Below are 4,777 nucleotides of genomic sequence, written 5' to 3' on the forward strand. Positions count from 1 at the left end.
TCTGTGATATTCCATCTTTCTGTGGCCATGACTCCCTGGAATCGGGTCTATTAGATCAGACCTCTTCTCCATGGTAATTCTGACCAGATAGGAAGGGCAAAGTTCTGTCTTCCCCATCCATCACTGTCACCAAGTCAGAGAAATGCAGGGAGCAAGCAGAGCCTGGAGTCAGGGAGGCTTCCTGGAGAAGAGGGTCTCTGAGCAGAGTCTGCAGGTCATGGGCAGAAGAAATAGCCTGCACAAAATGTCCAGAGAATTGACATTGCGGGGTGGGGAGGGCTGGCGGGAGCTGAGACTGTAAAGCCTGAACCTTGGAGGCCATGGAAACTGCTGGGAGATCTGGGCTTGTTCTGAGGCTGGTGAGGAATCAAAACAGCAGTGCAGAAAGGAGAGCTGAGGACAGATCTATGTTTTGGAAAAACAGTTGCTATGGAGAGGAGCAGATGAGTTTGAGATATTGAGGTGACTGGGGGGGCATCAGGTGTGTGTGAAAGAGAGAGTAGGAGGGGTCGAGGGGGGCTGAGTTTCTGGCTGCTGGAGTGCAGGGGCATCTGAACTTGTCCTCTGGGGGCAGGATGCTTTCAGGGAGCCCAAGGAAAGCCAGGCACGGTGTCCAGGGTTCAGACAGCAAAGTCGTTTGGAGCAGAGGAGGAAGATGTTCGACAATCATTTGTGTACAGGTGGCGGGTGTATCTGTGAGCGCGGGGGAGGCTGTATTGAGAGAGGGGAGAGGAATGTGAGCCTGAAGCAGTGTGTCCTGACATTAGGGGTGAGGGAGAAGGCCAAGATCCTCTTCAGACCCCTAAGCAGAAGTGGTGAGAGGTGGGGTTTGGGGTGCAGTGGGAGGGGGTACTGGAGAGCATGGGTCCCAGGGTGCCACGGACAGAGGTGGTTCAGGGAGGGAGCAATCAGCAGGGCCCCCCAGCATGGAGGATCACACAGATTTGGCCACTTGGAGGTCCTTGATGAACCTGTCAAAAGCTCAGTGGAGGGATGAGGCAGAAGCCAAGCCTCTGGCATCTCTTTTGCAGGCACTTGCCACACCTCCCATCTGGTCTGCCTGCTCTGTCCTCACCCAATGAGTCCATTCACCACACGATGGCCAGAGGGCTCTTAAAAACACACCCAGGTCACAGCGATCCCAGGCTTGTAATGCTCTCTGCCTACCCAGCATTATTCTTACCATGGACCAGTCTTGATACCTTCTGGCTTCTGCCCCTTCCCCATTCATGTTTAGGGCCCCTACTCTGACCAAGGGGCCTGTTTCAAGCTTCTCTTACCTGTGGGGGTCCCCTCTGGCTTCAGCATCTCCACATGGGAGAGCCCATGCCCACTCCCCCAGCCCCCTTCACCAGGGTTAACCCAGCCTCTGGGCAAACTGCTTTCAGAAGGAAGCCTCCCGATCACAGGCCCCACTCAAAAGCCAGACAGTTCTCTTGTTTTATACACACTATACCCCTGGCGAAAAATACTCCTCACAGCTGTAAATAAGTTTTTAATTGTGATCCTTATCTGTCTTTCTCTTTAGAATGTGAAGCACTGTGAGGCAGGGGCTGCTTCTGCTGTGTCCTCCAGGAATCGCTACACCAGTCAGGGGGCCTGGCATGGGGTCAGGGCCTAGTAAATTTGAATGAATGAGTATTAATGAATGAAAACATGGGTACAAAAGGATTAAAGGAAGTTTATTGAGCAACTGCAGGCTATTGAAGAGTTTGAGTGAGACTTGTAAAAGGAGGGAGTGTAGTACTTGGAGGGGACAGGAGCCTTAGCCCCCAGCATTTGTTTGAAAGGATAATAATGACAATAATTGTTGGGCTCACATTATGTGGTCAGTAAATGCTGGTAATCTTAGACCTTTGCCTACCTCTGGAGTTGGGAAGTGCAGTTTCTCTTGGACGGTGGCTCCTCCATGCAGGAAGAGCACACCCCTGGCCTGCACCCCAATCTATTGCTTTCTGGAGCCCAGCCCCCTCATGCTGAGGAATACCTGCAGGCAGTGGGGTGGGAGGGCCTGCTGGCTTCAGTCTGTTTCATTCCCAAGTTCCCAGCCACTTGGCCCACCCCAGTTCCCCGGTCCCACCGCGCCCAGGAGGGAGGCCAGGGAGGGAAGTGGGGCGCAGTAGGGTTGACCCCCACCCCAGCCTCCTGGAGGTGGGGCAGGGTCGTAGCAGGACGAGACCGGGGAGGGAGTCCCGTGGCCCCCACCCAGCTCACCGGTCCAGCCTCGCGCCCCTCCGCCCCCGGATGTTTGCGTTGGGTTTTCGTGACCCGGCGGGGCTGGGGAGCGCCGCCCGCGGAGCCGCCGCCTTATCGCGCCCTGTCTCCACGCTGTCTCCCGCCGGGCCTCCCAGGCTGGCCGGCCTCTCCCCCGACCCGGCTCCCGCTCCGCCTCCACTCTGGCTCCACGCTGGCGGGCTGGTCCCTCCGGGCTCCTCGAGGGCCGGGCTGGGGTAGGGGTGACTTGCGGAGCAGAGCAGGGAGCCGAGCTGACCCCCAGCCCCTTGCGCCTCGGGGGGGCTGTCGGAGAGGGCGGGGGCAGGGGCCCGCAAAGGCCCTCCGAGGGGGCAGAGAGGCCCTAACCACCCTCTTGGCAGCTGATGTGGGAGGAACTGGCCAACTTGGAGCTGGGAGGGCCTTTTTGGGAAATTGCCCCAACCCCGTTTTATAAGAGACATCAAGATCTTCCCCATCCTGGGTCTAAAAAGGCCTTCCTTTCCCAGGGGCTGGGTGCTAGTGGCAAAGAGGCAGGGTCAGCGGAGCTCCAGAATGCAGCACCCTCCAGGGCGGCCTGCGGGGCCCAGGCCCTGGCACAGCGAGAGTGGCTGGCTGGCCGCAGGCCATGGAGCCCCCTCCCCCGGCGGGGTCGCTCTGTTCCCAGCCACACGCGCCACCTTTGCCCTGGTTGCTCCCTCTGCTTAGAATGCCCTCTTCATCTCAGCTTCCAGGGTCCTCCTCTCTCTAAGGGACATCCAAACACTGCCTTCAGCCCCCAGGCGATGGGGGACGAGGACTTCATACACAAAGAAAAGGACAAGAAGGCATCGCTCTGCCTGCTCCAACTGCCGGCTGTCTGGAGTAGCCTGGGAGGCTGTAGGGGAAGACACTTGGGGTGAGGGGAAATGGGGTGGCCTGCTCTCTGGGCTCTCAGGAAGGCCAGCCCAGCTGGGTTACCTGAAGGGGAGTCTGAGCCCAGGCTGCATGTGGCTACTCCACAGACCCCCTGCTCACTGCTGGTGCCAGGTGCCAGCTAGGGGCACACTGAGCTGAGAGGCAGGGGTGAAGAACTGGGGCAGGGATGGGACAGGCACTGTGGCGTCCTGGTCAGGAGAGAAGCCGGAGAACACCTGGGAGCAGGTGTCTGAGTTGGTCTGGGGTGGTTAGAAGGAAGAAGGCAGAGAGTTGGCACAGGCAGAGCCTGGTGGCCTGTGTGAGGAATCTGGGGTGCGGTGGTAGAAGCACGCAGGGATGGCTGGGGGAGGGGGAGAAGGAAAGGTCAGTGGAGCCAGACCGAGAAGGCCTGTACACCCCCAGGGCAAGGACAGAAGAGCGGTTTTTGTAACACATGACTGTTGCTTTACCACATTGGTGAAATGATAAATAATAATAATAATAGGTGTTATACCCATTTTACAGACAAGCAAACTGCAGTGGAGTCAAGTGACTTGGCCAAGGCTCTGTCAGTAACTGGGAGAAGTGGAGTTTGGACTCAGACCATCTTGCAAAAGCCCGGGCTGCTGCCTTCCTGCCACAGCCTCCAGGGAATCGAGCTGTGGGGAGGCCTTTGATTCCATTTGCTCCACCCTCCGCCCACGCTGTTTTTATAGATGAAGACACCCAGGTCCCAGAAAGGGCCAGTCTTGGCCCCATTTTCCTTCCTAATTTGACCCCCCTGGTATCCTCTTTGTGTTCCCAGGCCAGGAGCTGGTTAATAATACAGATTTTCATTCCCCTGTCCAGCCTCGTGCCCTCCCACTCTGTGGGCCCCTCTCAGCCTGAGAATCTGTATTTATGGGAATTCTTGTTCTGCCATTTGCCCTCAGGCATTTAGGGCACATAGATTTTTTCCCTCAAGCCTTGCACTGAGCCCCTTCTTGCTGGCTTCCTCCCCTCCCACCAGCTTGCCCCCCTAAGGACACACATTCCCCCCACTGCCCTCCTCTTGTGTGCACCCCAGGCCCTTCCTCTTCAGGCTTCCCTTCTCTCAGAAAAGTGAAAACACATGGTTTCCTAGGCAACTGCATCCCTCCTCCCAGCTTGCCCTGAGACCTCCCAGCGTCTCTCAACTGTTCAGAAGAATATTTCAAATACCAGCCTCACCAGGCAGGGGCTGCCAAAAGCTGAATTCCCCTCAAAACCTCTTTGAGGGGCAGTAGCCTTGCTCTCCTCCAACCTGGAGGCCTGGGGTCTCAGGGGCAAGTTCCAGGCCACCGCCCTGGTTACCACCTAGACCCACTCTGCTCACCAGCTCTCAGCTGAGAAGCTCATTCCTCTTTGGCCTTAGGATTCCTTTGGACAGGCAGGCCAGAGCCTAGAGAGGGAGGGGACTCACCCAGGTCACCCAGCAAAACTGTGGCCGAGTAAGGGGCTAAAGGGAAAAGAAATCAGATTGGTTAAGTACCTGCCACCTGCCAGGCACAGCACTGGATGCTCTGGAGACATTAACCTGTCCTCTCTTCCTACAAGCCCGAGAGGTTGGTTTCATTCCCATTTTATAGCTGAGAAAACTGAGGCTCAGAGAGATGAAGTCCTTTGCCCTAGTTCACCCAGCAAGGGAATG

General features: G+C 56.9%; 1 long non-coding RNA gene across 1 annotated transcript; it reads left to right on the forward strand.

Annotated features, from left to right (window-relative positions):
* Positions 1-2,207: 2,207 nt before the first annotated feature.
* LOC140843297 (uncharacterized) lies at positions 2,208-4,103 on the forward strand. Its single transcript, XR_012120923.1, has 3 exons — positions 2,208-2,450; positions 2,939-3,109; positions 3,634-4,103. It is a non-coding gene; the product is annotated as an uncharacterized lncRNA (long non-coding RNA).
* Positions 4,104-4,777: the final 674 nt, after the last annotated feature.

The sequence above is a fragment of the Manis javanica genome, chromosome 8 (assembly GCF_040802235.1).
Source record: "Manis javanica isolate MJ-LG chromosome 8, MJ_LKY, whole genome shotgun sequence".
Taxonomy (NCBI): Eukaryota; Metazoa; Chordata; class Mammalia; order Pholidota; family Manidae; genus Manis; species Manis javanica.